This window comes from Eubalaena glacialis, chromosome 11 (assembly GCF_028564815.1).
Source record: "Eubalaena glacialis isolate mEubGla1 chromosome 11, mEubGla1.1.hap2.+ XY, whole genome shotgun sequence".
Classification (NCBI taxonomy): domain Eukaryota; kingdom Metazoa; phylum Chordata; class Mammalia; order Artiodactyla; family Balaenidae; genus Eubalaena; species Eubalaena glacialis.
This window is the reverse complement of record NC_083726.1, coordinates 113,892,027-113,911,594: the sequence shown is the minus strand read 5'-3', so window position 1 is coordinate 113,911,594 and position 19,568 is coordinate 113,892,027. Positions and strand designations below refer to the sequence as shown.

Here is a 19,568-nt window from a genome sequence, read left to right as displayed (position 1 = left end):
TAAGTTTTGATTCCTTTCTGAGACTCAGATCGCCAGCTTTGCCTTGTTTTGCTGTGTCCCTTTTCCTTTTCACACTACCTCACGTGTCCTTTGAAATGCTGTGCTCTGGCCTCATCTAGCAGACTTAGGCCTGCTTTGACTTTCCTGCCCCGAGGCGTGGAACCTGCTGCTCTCCGGGGAGCCCTGGTTTCTTTAAGTGGTGAATGTTATAAGTGACCAATATCTGGGCACTCGTGGCGCAGATCACATTATCCACGTGAGAACAGAGGGAGGACTCTCCACTCCTAGTCCGCTCCAGTGGGAGAGCCGGGAAATGAGTTCACATGGATGTGTCCAGTAACCTCCAACCTTGCTCTGTCCTTTAGAAAATATACTTTAAATGTAAGAGCTTCTCATTTGATCCCCCCCTTTAAATTACCAGCTTTTAGCGACCAGCTGCTGCTTCTTCTTTAATGTCATGCTATACATATTTTAGTTATAATATAATGAATTTTTTAATGTCACACATGGATGTACATCAGCTTGGATCCTGGACGTCCCGGCTAGGGCAGCAGGTGCGCCCCCCTTCACTTTTACGATCCTCCTGTCTTATCAACCGCCATCCTCTGGGCATTTTATTGACAGTCACACAATTTCATCTCTTGCAACCTTATGGAATTCACTAGGCTGGGTTCCAATTTCAAAGCATCAGCTTGGACGCTCTCCTTTCTCCTTTGCCTTCTGGCTCTCCTTGGCCTTTTATGCTGGAGATGGGCTGTCATTTTCTTTCTCCCTGTTATCTTCAAGACTCCTCTCTCAGGTTGTCTCAGTGTGTGTGCCTCAACCATCTGCTTTCTAAGGAGGTCAGCCTTTGGGAGGAAATAAAATCAATACATACTTAACAAAGTTAACCTATTTGACACAACATATTTTTGTAGGTAAGCAGATTTCTTCTTCATAGTCCGTGTGATGGAAGAAGGCAGAGAACCCAATTTCCATCAAAGTCTAAGCCCCTCTCCCCAATACCCCATCCATCCCCAGCCAGACCCTTGCCCTCCAGTGCTCGCCACTTTGCCTTCACCCAGCTGCCACCTCCGTCCAGCACACTGCACCGCAGTGCCCAGCCAACGCTCCGAATCCCCTTCCCTTCTGGGAGGACAGACCCCAAGTTGTCCCCCAATCCCTGACTCCTGGTGTTCACGCCTCCCCTTGAGCGCACGCACCTGTGACTTGCTTCTAATGAAGAGATCAAGTTTCTATACTTCACTTCTATAATTCCTTCCCTCCTTCTATGGAAACGTCTACTAGTTGTGGTCTCTTATCTTTCCCATATATTCAACCTCTTTGTCTCAACTGGATCCCCCCCGTAAGCTTTTAAATATATATGTATATATATTTTCTGTCCCATTTTCCCTTTCTTCTCCCTCTGGGACCCCAATTACCCATATATTAGACATTCTGATATTATCCCACAGATTCCTGTCACTCTGTCATCTTTTTCCTTTCTGATTTTTTTCCTTTCTTTCAGATTCATTACTTTCTATTGATGTGTCTTCAAGTTTATGTTCTCTTTCCCCTGGATCTTCATTTAGCCATTAAGCCCACGCAGTGAATTATTTTTATTCCAGGTATTTAGTTCTAAAATTTCCATTTGGTTCCCTTTTATATTTTTTACTTTGGTTTTCTGCTGTGGTTTCCTATCTGTTCTTTTATTATAAATGCATTTTTCTTTATACCCTTGAACACAGTTCTAATAGCTACTTTAAAATCCTTGTCTAATAATTCCAGCATCTGAATTATCTTGGGATTGGCCTCTGTTTGTTTTTCCCTTGAGAATGGGTCACATTTCCCTGGTTCTTTGTACGCCGAGAATTTTGGGTTATATCCTGAATATTTTGAAGGTTATTTTGAGGAGGCCCTGGATTCTATTTTATCCCTTAGAAAAGCATTGATATTTTCCTTTGACAGGTAATTAACTTGGGTATAGTCAAACTACAAACATTGTCTTCCTTGTAGCAGGCAACTGCTCAAGTCTCAGTTTGGTTCTGTTATCTTTGCCGGGATTCCTTTCGTTTTTCCTGCTCAGATGTGGTTCAGGCATGAGTCGGAGACTTGGGCAAAGTTTGTTATACAGAGAATTCTGGGTTCCTCTTCTCTGGCTCTCTCCTTCCCAGGACTCACCCCTCACTCTTCAGCAACCTTAATTGCTCTGGGCTCCATCCTCTGGTTCCTCCTGCCAGAAGGACAGTGGGTTTTCTGTTGCAACTTTATCCACCTTATGCTGCAGAGTGACTGTGGCCAACACAGGGAAAAAAATTTTTTTTACTGAGAAATCACCTCATGCCAGTTGCTTCATCCACGTTTTGAATCCCCTCCAAAATCTCCCTGCTTGGGTTTCCTTTCCAGAGCCCTCAGGTAGTTGGGTTTGGGGGCGGCGGGCGTTGTTTGTAGGGTTTTTTTTTTTTTTTGGCTTTGTTTTTTTGTATGTTGTCCAGAGTATATAGATATTACTTGTGGGAGGTTTGCTCTATTAGGACCTGATTCTTTTACACCAGAAGTAGGACTCTTCCCGCAAGGTTTTACAGAGGCTCAATTCTCCCATTAAATTCCCGAAACCCTCCCATGCTCTACAACCTCCTTCAGCCACCTGCCCTGTGTCTCTTCCCTGTGAGAAGAAGCCTATTTTGGGAAGAATTGTCTCACTATCTCCCTCTCTCAGCCTCCATCCCACTCTCAACTCTCTCCAGCACAGCTTCTGCCTCGTCATTGCAAAGAAATGGCATTTGCCAAGACCCCCAGGGACCTTAAACTCACTATAGCTGATCGGTATTTTTTGTTTTTTTTGGCTGCATCACACAGTGTGTGAGATCTTAGTTCCCCGACTAGGGATCGGACCTGGGCCGTGGCAGTGAAAGTGCCAAGTACTAACCACTGGACTGCCAAGGAAATCCCTGATGGGTACTTATTAACCCTCATCTTCCTGAACTCACCGTCTACCCTGTCAGTCTAGTCCTCTTCCCTTCTTGCCTATCTCCGTGATGGCTCCACCAACCGTCCTGTGAGGCTGGCCAGAAACCTGACAGTCATTCTCGACAGCTTCCCCCTCCCTGCCCCCAGTCCTTCAGACCCACTCTGTGCGTGTCGCTTTCTGCCTCTCTCAAGGTCTCTTTCAAGTCTATCCACATCCCTCCTTTGTTACCACCACCGACTGGACCAAGCTAACTTCACCTCGTGCCTAGACCACTGCTAAAGCCTCCTGCTCCCCTCCAGCCAGAGGGAAAGTCTCAAAATGCAAATCTGATCCTGTCTGAAAGGCTTCACTGATGACTTACTTATCTTTGGACATACGTGCACGTCAAAATCCTTCGCGTGCCCAGCATAGTCTGCTGCCTATGTGATGCTTTGCCCTAACCCTGCACAACTCCCTTGTCCCAGACACATTACATTTCCTGTGCTGTGGCCAATTCACGTTTGGGTTAAATGCTTTTAACTGGACAGTCCTTTCTCATGTGATTGTGGTCTGCAGGGCAGAATTTAAAGTGTGGTTTTAAATCGTGGAATTGTCCTTGGAAAGCATACAAAACTATTCGAAGATCATTAAGAAAGCTGAAACAAATGTGGCCATACAAATGTATGGCTATTACTGTTACATTTATTGATTCCAACAAACCAGCAAATTCCTCAGGCGCTCGCACACTGTTCAAATAGCTGGTGTCCATGTGGCAAGCGCACACACACACACACACACACACACACACACACTGGCGGACAGTTACCATGTGCTTCTCAGTACGCCACATCAGGTGGACAAATGCCAACAGCTTTAGCTCACCTGAAGGCCTTCTGCAGGGGTGATCTGCTTTTCTTGGCCTCTGTACCTTCTGTCTGATTTCACAGTGTTGCCTGTGCCTTTCTGTCTTTACAGAGTACATGCTGACCACCAGGAATTCCAGCAGAGAAGCTGCACTTCTTCACACAGGGGCTGACCGAGACTTTGTAGAACCTAGGCAGCTCCAGACCAACCCTGCTCTAGAAGTGCATGCTTTCTGCAGGCACCGACCCACCTTGGGTCACACATGCCTGTGTGCATACCCACTCCGAATTATGTGTATATTTTACGCTAGTGATTTTGGTCAGTCTCTTTCAGTTTTTCATGCTTGAGAACTCGGATCCAAGCCACTCTCGCCCCTACAACACATCTGAAGATAGCCCGGAGTCTGAAGGCCCTAATTTGGTCCAAGGGTTGGCAAACTATGGCCTGATGCCTGTTTTTGTAAATAAAGCTTTAGTGGGACACAGTCATGCTCGCTCACTCCGTGTTGTCTACGGCTGAGTTTCGTACTACAGTGGAAGAGTTGGGTACTTGCAGCAGAGACCGTATGGCCTGCAAAGCCTAAAATATTTAGTATCTGGCCCTTTACAGAAGAAGTTCGCAGACCTCTGACTGTCTATGTTTTCTAACTGCTTCAGCGACAATCAATAACAAAGCAGAGTTGCCAGATTCAGCAGTTAAAAATACAGGACACTCAGGTAAACAACGAAATTTCAGATAAGTGATGAATATTTCCTTTAGAATAAGCATGTCCCAAATATCACCTGGCAACCTTCTAACAAAGGCTTGTACAAGACGCCTGTGGTCTAAGGCTCCCTCAGTCCTGCCACCCCTGCCTCACTTTAGCTTTGGAAGAGAAAGAAGTTGAAGGAAGGAGGTGCCCTGGGGATGATCTGCATTCTTTACAAGAGAGAGCATGAAAAGGAAGCAGAAGAAAGTCGTTGGTCACTTCTTCCTTCCTCGCTGTAAGAACTTTGGGAGGTTTGGGTTTGGGTCCCCTGGGGGTAGCTGGCAGGCTGCAGTGACCAGTAACCACTCTTCACATTTCATGAGCAAATGTTGTTGAAGGGATGGGGAGGGAAGGAGCTGTTTCATTTTTCATGCTGGAAAGTGTTTCTTTAAATGAGCAGCTCCACTGTGCATTATGGATGGTTTATACATTTTCTTGTTGTCTGGTTTAATGCCCTGATTTTAATCCCTGGTAGATGCAGAAACTACCACTCTTTCCTGGTAGATGTGGAAATAGACCTCCTGGTACACTCTGCCTCTTTTTTTTTTTTTTTTAAGTCTTTATTGAATTTTTTACAAAGTTGCTTCTGTTTTATGTTTTGGTTTTTTGGCCTCGAGGCATGTGGGATCTTAGCTCCCTGACCAGGGATCGAACCCACACTCCCTGCATTGGAAGGCGAAGTCTTAACCACTGACCGCCAGGGAATTCCCTACACTCTGCCTCTTACTGTCCCTTTGTATCATCTCCATGTCAGAGGGGTGGTTGAAGTCATCTTAGATGGGAGATACCTCTGAAGTAGCATCTAGCTGATGGAAACTGGATGAGGAGACAGTCCTGTGCCCATTTCCTGGCTAAATGACCTGGAGGACATTACCTAACCCTTCTGAGCCTCACTTTCCCCCTCTGTAAAGTGGAAGGATGATGGCAGCCCCTACATCATGGAGCTGTTATGAGGATTCAACGAATCAGAACACGTGAAGGACTTAGAACCATGCCTGGCACACAGCACTTGGTGAATGTTAGCTGTTGTTCTTTGCTTTACTAGCTGACTTGAAGAGACCAACGGCCAAACATGGAGTGTCCCCCAAACTTAGCCACCAGCAGTGTGAAGTCTCCCCACTAGGTGTCGCAATTCAGCAGGTCCTGCCTGTCCCTTAGCTTGACTTTTTGCTTATTATCATTTTTGATTTGATTTGGCGATTTCAAGGGGATATAAACGAACACACTATCTCTTGAAGTCTCTGGGGGATCCAGAAATTCCAGCAGAATTGCTGACGTCCAGGGCTGGAAGAAGCTCTTTGGAGTGCTGCCCTTGTCCAGAGTTAGTGTGACATGTAATTTATTGTCCAAACCAAGATATTTTGAGAGTGAAAGGGGGGCCATTAATAACGGTGCCAGGACAAGAGGAGTACATGGGATGTACCCCAAGATCCTGGACATGGACACCCCATCTATGGGGGTTTTTCCTCAGCATTTTCAGAATCCCCAGGACAGAAACTCCTAAGGAGCCCAGTACAGTAAACTGTGACATTGTGCTTAGGGGGGGTGTCTTAACTCCCACAGGTGTCTTTCTGCCCTAAGAGTGTCCTGCCTCCTTGTCAGGTCATTTGTTTGAGTTTGTCCTCGGTGGACACGGTGGGAGTGTGTCTGCCCCACAGACCTCGAGGCACCTTGCCCTCCTCTATGTTGAATACTTCCTTATCCTCTATGGCTTTTCTCCCAGCTGTAAACCCCTTCAGAGGCACGAGCCCTCCATCTCTGGATGTGTCGAAGGAGGGTGAGCTGTGTGGTCACTTTCTGGGTTATTGCTGAGGGGATTCTTCTTCTTCTTTTTTAAAAAATTTTCTTGAAATATAGTTGATTTACAGTGTTGTGTTAGTTTCAGGTGTACAGCAAAGTGATTCAGTTATACATTTACATATATCCACTCTTTTTTAGACTCTATTCCCATATAGGTCATTACAGAGTATTGGGTAGATTTCCCTATGCTATACGGTAGGTCCTTGTTGATTATCTATTTTATATATAGTAGTGTGTACATGTCAATCCCAATCTCCCAATTTATCCCTCTCCCCCCACCTTTTCCCCTGGTAACCATAAGTTTGTTTTCTACACCTGTGACTCTATTGAGGGGATTCTTCTAAGGTTTCTTCCAACCCTAAGGCTCCATTGTCCTATTATTTCAGGTTTGCTTATCTCCCATTAAAGGGCAGGGAGAGGCTAATGTTTGCACCCACCATGCATCAAATGTTGTGCTTTTGCCTCAGTCATCTTGGCCATCCCATCAACCCTGTGGGATTGGTAATATGAAACCCCATTTCACAGGTGAGGAAACTGAGGCCTAGAGAGGTCACAGCCCATAAGAGGCAGAGCCAGGGTTCAATCCCAGGTCTGGCTGGCTCCAAAGCCCTGTCCTACCACATGAGGCTGCCTCCCAGTGTTTTTACAGTAAGATGACTCCCACAGCGGACATCACAGGCAAATCCCTTTCCCTCTCTGGGTCTCACTTTCCTCTTCTGGAAGCTGGGCAGGGTTAGTTGCATGTGGTAAGGGCTGCCACAGTGACTGGAGAGATTGGGGCTTGGGGGTGGAGGGGGTCAGCCTGGGAAGACTTTATGGGGGGCATTGAACAAGGGTTGGAAGGAAAGAAAGGGGAGTCAGAGGGGGTGGATTATTGGGTTAAGTCTAATAGGCAAAAACAAGATTGTGCGTGTATGAGAAGAGGGGGCCCAAGAGATGAGCAGAAACTGCCATCCAACTAGGAAAGGCCAAGGGGACCCTGGTGATTAGTCAGGTTAAAAAACTTTGTCTCAAATCATACTTAGTGCAGGATGGTGTAGGTGGGAAGCACAGAACACATTTCCACGACAGTAATGAAGCAGAGGAGAGGTGGCTGCTCAGTGGTCACTTTGGAAGAGAGTCCAGGCCCAGAAAGGAAGGCCTACAGGAAGCCCTGGGCGGGAGACGCGTAACCTGAGTTTGTCCCACTGCAGTTCAGGTCCTCCGGACGCACGGTGCCCTTTACCAGCACTTGGAGGCCGTTACTCCTGGGGAGGTGGACAGCGGGTCCTCCAACAGCCTCTCCGGGCAGGTGGTCCCTAATACACAGCCAGGGAAGTACTGCCTAGGTGTGCGGGCAGGCGGGAGGCCACAGAGGCAAGGCTGCGACCCTGGCCGGGACCGGACGGCTTTGGGCCGGTGTCTGGTCGCCAAGCACAGGAGCGCGAACTCCCAGGCCCTGACCCCCCCCCAGACACTCTGGTCCTGCTGCGGCTCTAGCCCCTGGGGCAGGGGCAGGGGTCGTACCAGCGCCCCGGAGGAGCGGCCGATCCGAGAATCCAGGCGGCGGGGAGGGAGGAAGGCTCCCGGAGGGCAGCCACATCTGGCCCAGGACGCCTGCGCCCAGCACGGCCCTGGCCTGCCCGTGGGTCCCTCCAGCTCCAACGCTGGGGATCCGGCCAGGGGGTGCTGGAGGCCCCCGGCCCCAGTCCCCGCCCTCAGCCTCGCACACCCCTTCCCCACCCGCTGTCCCGCCCGCAGTGCCCACGCCAGCTCCCGGCTTTAGTCCCCGCCCCCACCCCTCGTGCGGCGGATCGTGCCCCCAAGCCTCCCAGTTCCCGGGCCGGCCCCGCCCCCTCGACCGGCCCCGCCCCGCCCCCTCGGCCGGCCCCGCCCCGCGGCCTCGCCCCGCCCCGCGGCCTCGCGGTCCAGGGCAGGTCCCGCCCCCTGTTTCCGCTGGCTGCTGCTGTGGCGGCGGCGGCGCGCGAGCGCGAGAGAGCCGGACCCCGCATTCCTGGGAGCTCGGTGAGTGCGGCCCGGGCGGGTTGGGCGGGTGGGGCGGCGGGCCGCGAGCCGGAGGCTCGGGAGCGTACGGGGTTACGGGCCCCGGCCGGCTGGGGGCGGGCCCGCAAGCCCCCGACCCGGTCCCCGGAGGGGCGAGCGGCCCGGGGCGCCCTTGGGAGGGGTGTCGGGGGGCGGCAGTGGGCGAGCTGAGGGAGGGGTGGGGTCAGCGCCCTGTGAGGGGGCGGGAGGCCCGAAGGGGACGGTGTGCGCGGCGCCCGGTAGCGGGGCGAAGAGGGGTCTGCAAGGGGAGAGGTTCCGAGGAAGACCTTTTGGAAATGCGGCTGCGGGAGTGGACGGCGGAATCCCAGGCGAAGGGATGGGGGTCTGTAGGATGCAGCAGAAAGGGGGAGCCCCGGAGCTGTCAAGGGTTTCTGACTGTGTGACTCAGTGGACCGGCTGGGGGAGGTCCATACAGCGCCCCCAGGGAGGGCCGGGCGCTCGGGCAGGGCTGGGATACTAACTGCAGCCCCCCGGCACCCCGACCACTCCTTGCGCCACCGCTGGCAGATCGGTACTCAGAGTGACAGGGCTTTGGCACGCCCCGAGGTCCGAGATGTAGTCCATCTGTGCATCCAAGTTTGGGACTTTAAAAAACTTTGTTGTGGTTAAAAAAAAAAAAAAAAGTCCAAACAAGAAACTGGCTCCTTACTGAGAGCAGTATTTGTACTCGTGTATTTCAGAACTGGAGTCTTGGATGGCCTGTTTTTGAAAAAGATACTGGTCCCTTCTCAACCTCTTTCCCAAATGCCTGTAGTGTCTGGGGAGGTTTGAAGCACTGGGGTAGTATGGGATCCCCTGGGCTGGGTAGAACTTTCCTCCCCATCCCCCAAACAAGGATAAGACCGCAGCAGTTCACCTTTCTATGGTTCAGAGAACCAAACTCAGTATGTGAGGATGCCCTTCTGACAGGCAGCTGTCCCCTTGCCTGGGGTGACTCAAGTGTCCTCCTCCAGGAAGCTTTCCTGGACTTGTGGAGAAAACTGAGGACTCATGCTCTGATCCCTGTATACCAGCCAGCTTCCCTCTCTTTACTGAAAATAGCCATAGAGAATGTTTTGTATGTATGTTCTGCTATAAAGATGTGCAGTCAGCTTGTCACCCTAAGTAATGGGAAGGGGAGGAGAGGTATTACGGACAATTTCAAACGATGGACTGGACAAATCATTTATATTTAGCTAAGGAATGCAGCCAGGGAGGCAGAGGTTCACACTGGCTTCCTACCCTCCGCCTGGTCCTGGCAGGGCTGTTGCAGCTGGGCTGTTGCAGCTGAGCTGTGGGTTGTGGGGTGAGGGAGGGAAGAGGGTTGAGGTGGATAAAACTTGAAGGGTAATTCAGTTCTACACTCACTCATTGAAGACTTGCTGTGTGCAAGGCCGGGAACAGCTGAGAGTGGACCAGAATGGAGAGGGAGTTTTTTGGGTCTGACTTAATCAGATTTTAATCTTTCAATCTATAAACAGATAGTTAATATGAATAACAGTAACTAGTGTTTATAAAGTAATTTGTAGGGGATTCCCTGGTGGCCCAGTGGTTACGACTCCACGCTTTCATTGCTGAGGGCGCGGGTTGGATCCCTGGAGGGGGAAACTAAGGTCCCACAAGCTGTGCTGTGTGGCCAAAAAGAATAAATAAATAAAATAAAGTAATTTGTAGTTGGCCAAGTGCTTTCTCTGTACATTAGCTGTATATAATTTTCTTGGATTCGCACATAATGTTGTAAAGCATATGTTATTTTTCATTGTCTTCGTATCGTTTAGGAGAATGAGGCTAAGAGAGAGTAAATGACTTCTCCGAGGTCACAGAACTCATAAGTGGAAGAAGCAGAGCTTGAACCCATGGCCTCTGACCTCTTATGCTGTGTTTTCTACCACTCGCAGCTGCCTCTGCCATTCGTTACTGTTGAGCCTGGGAGACCTAGGCTCCGACCGTAGTCCTAACATCACCTAACCCTGGGCAATTTACCTCCCCTCACCAGCTCTCTGTTTTGGAGGGTTATTGGGTTAAAATATTTCTAGAGTCTCTTTCAGCATTGGATATCTTAACAGTGTACAATGCTATCAGCAGCCAATCAGTCAGTTAATAAGTGTGCTTTATTTATTTGTTATTTTTTTAAAATAAATTTATCTATTTATTTATTTTTGGCTGCATTAGGTCTCTGTTGCTGTGCGTGGGCTTTCTCTAGTTGCGGCGAGTGGGGGCTACCATTCGTTGTGGTGCGTGGGCTTCTCACTGCGGTGGCTTCTCTTGTTGCGGAGCGTGGGCTCTAGGCGCACAGGTTTCAGTAGTTGTGCCATGCGGGCTCAGTAGTTGTGGCTCGTGGGCTCTAGAGCGCAGGCTCATTAGTTGTGGCGCACAGGCTTAGTTGCTCTGCGGCATATGGGATCTTCCCGGACCAGGGCTCGAACCCGTGTCCCCTGCATTGGCAGGTGGATTCTTAACCACTGTGCCACCAGGGAATTCCTATTTGTCATTTTTAATTGTGGCAAAAAAACACATGACACAAATGACCATCGTAACCATTTTTAAATGTACAGTTCAGTTGCATGAAGTATATTCACATTGTTTTGCAACAGATCTCCAGAATTTTTTCGTCTGCAAAACTGAAACTGTACACCCATTAAACAACTCCCCATTTCCCCCACCCCCCAGCCCCTGGCAACCTCCATTCTACTTAGTGTGCTTTATTAAGCTCCTACTATGTCCTTAATTAATGTTGCCCTTGAGGAGTGAATAAGGCGAGTCTGGGTAGCTGACCAGAGCGCCAGTCCTCATCCCTGTGAATGTAACTCCAACACCGGCCCTCTAGCACCGGCCATATTGTTCAGTAAAAGAGTGAGCAGGTGAGACTAGGCAGTGGTCATGAGTTGCAAACAGCAGGATGCTTTCCTTTAGATTCTGATCTCACCATTTATTAGACGATGGCTTTGGTTAAGTTACTTAACTTCTCTACATCTCAGTTTCCCAAACTGTAAAATGTACATATTGTGGTACATACTTTATAGAGAGATAAGGATTAAATTGGTTAGTATATGCAAGAAACTAACCATGGATTTTAGAAGATAATAAATGCTAATTAAAGTTTTTATTACTTAAAAAAAAAAAAAAAAAGACTGAACAGCTGAGGCCTGGGCAAGGGCCTTCACCTCTTTGAGCTTTCGCTTCCTGCTTGCAAAACAAGGATAACAATACTGAGCTCTCAAGGCTGTTGGAAGGAGCAGTGAGATAATGTATGTGAAGCACGTAGCTTAGGGCCTCAGACACAGCAGGTGTTCAGTAAACGGTGCCTGTTATTTATAACCTAGCTGAGGAGGCTAGTCTAACAAGAGAGGATAGGACTTCTTCTACCATTAAGGCCCAGGCCTGCTGTGGTGGGCATCCCACGGACTGAGGGAATGGATCTCATCCAGGTGCCTTAGCCTGGCACTCCACATCCTCCCTACCCATCCCGGCCGGCCTGTCTAGCCTTACCTCCCACTCCCCTTCCCCCAGGGACCCCCGGTGCCAGCCAGACTCATCTCCGAGCATGCTTCGCTCATTCCTTCTTTGTCCCTTAGTTCATACTGTTCCACCTTCCTGGAATGCTCCTCCCCACTCCCTCCTTCCCCTCTTTTGAAGATCGTACTCATGTCTGAGCTCCTTCATGGAGCCTTCCCTGGCCACCCATCCCCAAAGAACCTCCTTTTCCTTAGAACCCCTTTGGCATTTTATGTCTTCATCTCTCCTGGCTTTTCTACACTGCCTGGGGTGATCCTTTCGTATGTATATCTTAGTACAAGAGCCTGTGCTGAGTTCTGATGATGCAAAAATGAAAATGGTAAATGTCCTTGTCTTCATGGGGCATAAAACACAGTAAAGGGTTAAGAAAGGGCTTCAAAAAATGACAATTCAGGGACTTCCCTGGTGGTCCACTGGTTAAGAATCTGCACTTCCACTGCAAGGCACACGGGTTCGATCCCTGGTCAGGGAACTAAGATCCCGCATGCCACGTGGTATGGCCAAAAAAAAAAAAAAAAAAGACAATTCAAAATATAAGGTGAATAACTTATGAGAGTAGAATGTGGTTTCAAACAGGGGGATAAATCACCCTGATGCTAGAGGACCACCTCGTGCAGCGGGTGGTGTTTGACGCGAACTTTGAAGTGTGGCTTGCATTTCTACAGAAGGGAAGAAAGGTCAGCCTGAGGAATGGCATTGAGAAAGTGCTGGGCTTTGGAATAGCTCAGTCGGGCCAGTGAGTGGGTTGTGTGGGAGGAACCAGAGAGACAAAAGGCTGGACAGGTAGACAGTGACCATATTATGGGTGGCTTCAAATGTCCAGCCAAGGAATTTCCTCCATCCATGCATTGAAATTAAGTGTCTCCCATGTGCTGCCTGCTGGTGCTGGGGGGACTGCGGTTAACCTTGGGGGGCCTGGCAACCTTGCTGGTTTTTGAGTAGGGGTCGCAGAAGCAGGGCTAGGCCTGTGGAGGGCGAGTATGGGGTCTGTGAAGAGAGGAGATCATGGTGGGGAGAGTGGCTGGGCAGCTGTGAGGAACAAACCTGAGACATTTTGGAAGTAGGATTGAGACCATCAGTGGATTGACGGGATGGGGTGGTGAGGAAACGATGCAGGGGGACTGGAGGGGATTCTGGGCTGGGTGATGGTGAGGATGCAGGGCCATTTGCTCTTTTCAGGGGGGCATCATCGCTTCTCCAACTAGATTGGAAGCCCCTCAGGGCATGGTTTCTCTCTGCCCCTGTGTTCTCAGCCCCTCACTCATCGCCGAGGGGCACAGAGTAGGCTCAGCATGGACCCGGACGTTCTCAAGAAACGCATCTTTTTTTTTTTTAATTGACAATTTTATTTTATTTTATTTTTAAAATTTATTTATTTTATTTATTTATTTTTGGCTGTGTTGGGTCTTTGTTGCTGTGCGGGCTTTCTCTAGTTGCGGCGAGTGGGGGGCTTCTCTTGTTGTGGAGCACGGGCTCTAGGCGCGCGGGCTTCAGTAGTTGTGGCATGCGGGCTCAGTAGTTGTGGCTCACGGGCTCTAGAGTGCAGGCTCAGTAGGTGTGGCGCATGGGCTTAGTTGCTCCGCGGCATGTGGGATCTTCCCGGCAGGGCTCGAACCCGTGTCCCCTGCATTGGCAGGTGGATTCTCAACCACTGCGCCACCAGGGAAGCCCGCAAGAAACGCATCTTTTCATGGGGACGTAACGTACAGCATGGTGACTGGAGTTAACAATCAGACTGTGTTATAAATTGAAAGTTGCTGAGGCCTTCCCTGGTGGCGCAGTGGTTAGGAATCCACCTGCCAATGCAGGGGACACGGGTTCGAGCCCTGGTCCGGGAAGATCCCACATGCCGCGGAGCAACTAAGCCCGTGCGCCACACCTACTGAGCCTGCGCTCTAGAGCCCGTGAGCCACAACTACTGAAGCCAGCGCGCCTAGAGCCCGTGCTCCGCAACAAGAGAAGCCACTGCAATGAGAAGACGGTACACCGCAATGAAGAGTAGCCCCCGCTCGCCGCAACTAGAGAAAGCCCGTGCGCAGCAACGAAGGCCCAACGCAGCCAAAAATAAATAAATAAATATATTTTTTAAAAAAAGTTGCTGAGAGAGTCAGATGGTAAAAGTTCTCATCACAAGAAAGACATTTTGTAACTGTGTGGTGATGGATGTTAACTAGACTTGTGGTGATCATTTTGCAAAATGTACAAATATCCAATCCTTATATTGAAACTAATATGTGATATGCCAGTTATATCGCAATTTTAAAAAGTGCCCATTTGCCCCCCCCCCAAAAAAAAGAACTGAATCTTGCACCTTCTAGAATCCCAGGTTTGCATCCATGGCAGTATTTGTACATGGGCCTGGCTGTCTCTGGAGTCATGTTTCCGCAGAAAGCCAAATGTTTCCTGTATATATCTTCACACCCCAAATTAACTACCCTTTCAACTTCTGCTACAACTTTATCTCGCACTTGATGGCCATTTCCCACCAGGTTTTTATTGCTCCTCAACAGTAACTTTAGATGTGGCAGAGATGGAAACAAGAAAGTTGTCTGTTCCTTTACCTCAGCCTCAGTTGTCTCTTCCTTTGATTTGTGTGAATCAAACTCACATCTCAGTAAAGTTACACACTTTTAAATATCTTGAAACTTTGTCTCACTTGTGAGTGGTCAAAATTACAAATGTTAAATCCCTGGATGCCAAGGGTCTACCCCAGGGATGGCAGATACCTGGCACGGATACTCTTACTGTTAGAACGACCCGTAGCAGACATCACTAGTCGATCATGGCTGTCTTTCCCATCGAGCCAGGGCTCGGTCTCTGTCATCATGCTTTAGCACCCACCAGCAGCTGAGTGGACTGGCACGGCAGCTGGAATCCGTTTGCCCTTTCTGGCCTTCTCCAGCTTTTGAATGAATGGGTTCTCCATGGGAGACTGCAGCCCAAAGAGTGGCCATGGCTGGACAGAATTCAACCTGGAGTGGCTTCACAGCGAAGTGATGACCTAATGTTTCATTTATTTTCCTGCAGGAATATCCTGGGATCTTCTCTGATCTGTCAGCAGCCAAGGTGTTCGCAGGAAATTCAAGGAAAACAGGTCAGTGCTGGTCTGGGTCCACTGTGTGCTGGGACTTCTGAAAGTCTGCGTGTTATAAACTGTCTAAAGCCACAGTCTCTCTTGCCCTTTCACTGTGGCTTGGGGAGGGAGGATAGAGTGGGATGTTGACATTTTCTAGCTGTCTCTCTGCCCCAGCTCTCGACTTTGAATTGATAAGCTCCTTAAATGGGGCTTTGGGAGCCTGGAGAGATTTCCCTCCTCCCCACTGTTTCTGAATGGTGGCTGGCAGTATTCTTAATTTCTTTCTTGACCACCCTTATTGTAGGGAGGGAGCCTAGGGAAGCAGGAGAGGCCTGTAACTTCCTGCTTCCTGTCTCCTCCCACCAGCCGGCCAGAAAAGAATCTGTGGGAATCAGACCAATCCCGCCTGTGTCCATTCCTCTATCCTGGCTGCTGCAGGAATGCCCCTGGCCCTCCGGTGGTGGGCACCCTCTGCCAGGATGCTCGCTGGGGGTCCTCATCTCTGCTCCTGCAGGCTCCAGGGGCCTTGCTGGTAGCTTCATTGTTCCTAGCACCTGTGCGTCGAGGCCCCTGCGGAGCTGGAGCTGGGCAGGAGCTACCCAGGTCGCTGGTGTGGATGGTGCTAATTCAGGTTCCGGGGGTGCTGCGTACAGACCTGGGTCTTTTAATGTTTTAATTGATGTGTGTTTTATCCTGTGGCTTCCTCCTGCGGGGTGATCTGTAAATCTCTTACCTTCCAAGAACCCAGCTGCGTGGTGGTGGGGTGGTGTGGTGAGAAGGAGGGTGCTGGCTGGTAGCTTTTCTTGCCAAAAGATTCCCTCCTCTGTGAGTCCCAGCAGAGATGATCTGGAGTCCCAGGAGTGGCCGCGGACCTCTGACTGGCCTGCTGTGCTTTGCACATGATACTCAGATGCCAGGATTCATATTTGTCATTGTCATCGTCGGCCACAGTTTCAAACTCTTTACATATGTCCACAACTAATTTAATTTAAATCGTATTAAATCTTAATTTAAATCTCCTTTAGCTTTCATGAGAGTCCTGTGAGGTAGCTATCATTTCCCCCCGTTTCACAGTGGCAGCAGCTAAGGTGGAGTGGAGGTCAGAGACTTGCCTAAGACCACGTCTTTAGTGCCAGGAGAGCAGCGGCTCACACCCAGGCCATCTGATTCCCACTGCCCCTGCCCTTTGCAGCAGACCTGCGGCAAGGAATCCGCTCCCCATCCCTCCTGGAGTCTGGAGTCTGCTGCAGCTGGGATGCAGGGCTCCCATTTTAAGTCTTCCCCCCTCCCCCTGGGGCTTGGGGGGTGTCTGCTTTCAATCTTGCTGCCCTGGGATTTGGGGCACCGCCTACGGCAGGACTGGCTGTGCAGCCAGGCACGAGGCCAGGACGAGGGAAACCAGTCTGCTGAAAATCAGGTGGCAGGGAGGAGGGACTTGAGGACAAGTGGGTGAGGGTCCTCGCGGCTCATGGCACGTCCCACCCCGTCACAGAGATCCACGGGGCCCGCCCTGGGGGGCCTCAAGGGAGGAGACAGATGGGCCTGCATCACCGGCCCTTTCTAGCCAGACAACTGTCCTCCTGTGCGTCTGTTTAAAGGCACAGTGAGGGAGACCTGCGTGAAGGCCTTTCCGGACAGGAAGTTTATCCTCTCCGAAGGCCTTGGCCTTCACAGCCTTTGGTTTGGCCGTTTCTTGTCCTGCGCGTGAGCCTCTGGGATGGTGACCAGCTCCTGGTCGAGCTTCTCGTCCCACCTCCGCCTGGTTAGGTCCCCTGTGACAGGCTGGTTGGTTCTTTAGGCTGGTCTCCTCCCCGCCGTCGCTCAGATGCCTTCTCGCGCTGGTGACGGTGGTTTCTGAGTGGACGAAGGCCTGCCTGGGTCTCCGCTTCTGGTCTGGGGGCCTCCCCACCGCCCTCCTCTCACAAGAACCTGCTCTGCCCCTGGCCTCGGGGTGCACGGAGGAGGGAGGGCTGCGGTTCATGAGTGAGCCGGGCGGGGGGCGGAGATTGTCCACAGAGATGCGCGCCGGTCTGGTTAGCGGCAGTGTCTCTGCCGGGCTTCGTCCTGCACCAGCGCCTCTGCCGCCCCTTTCATTTTACCTGCCTGCTGCCCTAGCCCCACGCACTTGGGAGTGAGAGGCCCCGTCGCTGGACCCGAGCCCAATGAGTTCATAATTTCAGCTTCCGTCCGAGCCCCAGCCTGGTGAAATGAGAATATCTGCCTGGTGGAGGCCGGCTTCCACCCGCCCTCCCCTCGAACCAAAAAACACAACCCAAACTCAGCCCGCAGTGGCCGGGCTCCCGGAAGTGGCGGCCGGAAGGAGCGTGTCTGGGGGCTCACCGGTCTGTGCGGCGCTTTGGGCCCCACTCGGCAGCCACGTGTAGATGGGTTTTGAGTGTCTGTCGTTTAATGCTATCTGTGCTTTTGAGTTTACCACCCGCCCCCCGCTCTGCCTTCCTCCCACTCCCCTTCCAGTGCCTGGAAATTTATTGCACTTTGAATACTTGCTTACTTTCCAAGAGCCTCGTGATCATTTCTACACCCAGCGTCAGCATTTGTTAAAATATCTGACCTTGTGCTGGAAACAGGAAGGGATGGGGGTGGAGGACCATCCAGGGGGCCTGAAGAGTCAGGCAGCTCAGCCGGTCCCCTGGAACCTCCCCCTTGTTGGGGAGGCTTGGCCGTCACTGCAGGAAGGCCGAGGGTCCCGCAGCCTCCCGTGTAGGATCTTGGCGTGTTCCTGGCCTTGGCCTTGGCAGCTCAGGGCCGCTGCCAGCCCTCACAGCACCTTTGTGCAGAGTCGAAAAATGCCCTTCCTCAGGTGAACAAGAAAAATTAGAGCGAGCAAATTATTGTAAAACCTGAACAACGTCCCACTCCGCCTGGGCCGGCCTTCTGGAGCCCTGGCGGGCGGCGGCCCCGTACCTGTGCTGCATCCCAGCACGTCCTGTGCCTCTCTCACCCCCAGGGAGGAAAGGGTGTCAGGTTCAGAGTCAGGGAGAGGGCCAGGGGTAGGAACGGGCCTCTGAGAACAGTGGACCGACAGATGAGGGGAGTGGTCTCGGGGATGCTCAGAGCAAGGTTGGAACAGGGTGTGGCCACGCACTAGTGCGTGTGTGTGTGTGTGTGTGTGTGTGTGTCTGTGAGTATGTGTGTGCTTGTCCTAGCAAGTTTGTGTAGGGGGGAGTTCTCCCACATTGTTCTCTCAGCTAAGAGGCCCACCTGAGCCCTTTCAACGGGTCAGTATGTACCTGTGACGTGAATGCCCCCTCCTTGGAGGGTAGTGTGAAACAAACACAGTACCTGGCTGCCTGCCCCAGTGTGGAGGCTGAGGCTTCGGCCCGATGCTCTCCAACAAGCCCCGGGGGCGTGGGGGGCAGAGAGGGTAGATCCTGCCCCAGCGAGTCCCCACCCTGCAGAAGGGCTCAGAGGAGTAGCGTGCCGGGCTGGGTGGGAGTGGGGGGATGTGCACATGTAGAATGACACATCTTGTTTTAGAGAAAGCGAGGTAGAGGTCTGGGTTTGCAATTTTCCACTCGTCCCATCCTGGAAGATTCTAAACATCTTTGTTTAAAATCTGGACTTGCAGATTGCAGAGTCCTGAGTGAGGAAGAGTCGTTGGGTCCCCCAGGAAAGCAATTAGGTTTGAAGCCAGAGTTTGGCTCTGCATGCAGCACGTGGGACCAGAGGGTGGGGAGGGGAATCTCTCGGAGCATCCCCAGGCCATGAGTCACTCTGCATTAGCAGCCATGGTAAAGGGGCTCCCACTTGCTTGCCGCTGAGATGGGCTGGGTGGGGAGGAAGTGCCGGTCCAGGGCCACCTCCCACCATGCAGGCTGTGGACAGCAGAGAGGGAATCGGGGTGGAACCACCGTCTGGGCTCTGCCCCTCGCCTACTGCAGACCAAGAAGCTGGAGATGGTGGTGGCTGGCTGGCCTGTGTTCGTGAATGTCTCCTATGAGGGGCAGTCATTCCCCACAGTGCAGGGAGACTGATACAGGGCACTAGCCCATCAAGGACAGGGCTGGGTGGACCGTTCTCTGAGGAGCGGCGGAGGAACGCAGGGGAGACGGGGCTGGGCCTTGAGGGACGGGGATGCAGGGGTGGGTGGCAAGCTGGGCGTGGCCCAGTGATTGGGCTGGAAGGGGGAGGAGCAAGCTCTCAAGGCGGGGCGTCTTCACTCTGGGGTACCTGAAATGTCCCCCAGAGGAGACTGATCTCAGCAGACTAGCAGTGGGGAGCTGGTGTTGGTCCCCGGACAGGGGAATGACAGGATGAAAACGGATTTTTCAGAAAAATAAGCTTGTCCCGGAATCCAAGGTGAATTTTTTTAAAGTACTTTTTTTGGTTGTTGTTGCAAAAATAATACAAACTCCTTATAACCTTCAAGCGTTCCAGAACTGGTAGAAAAGGAGAGCCTCCTGTAATCCTGCCCTTTGGGGGCAATCGCTGTTAGTACTTTGGCTTATATTCCTTCTAGGTGTTTTAATGATAGACTAGCATCCAGCTGTCTACCTATTATCTTATCAATTTCCGTAAACAGCATTGTGTTACACTAACTGGAAACTTCTTTAGCCGTCTTCCCGCAGCTGTGCCCATAGCACTGGGCGGGG

The 19,568-nt window shown here is 51.2% G+C and overlaps 1 protein-coding gene across 1 annotated transcript in view; it reads left to right on the top strand.

The window, feature by feature from the left end:
• Positions 1-8,287: 8,287 nt before the first annotated feature.
• TSPAN9 (tetraspanin 9) overlaps positions 8,288-19,568 on the top strand; it is a 181,807-nt gene continuing 170,526 nt past the window's right edge. Inside the window, exons 1-2 of the mRNA XM_061205915.1 lie at positions 8,288-8,345; positions 14,907-14,973. The gene's annotated coding sequence lies outside the window, so the exon portion shown is untranslated. The remainder of the gene's footprint in view (positions 8,346-14,906; positions 14,974-19,568) is intronic.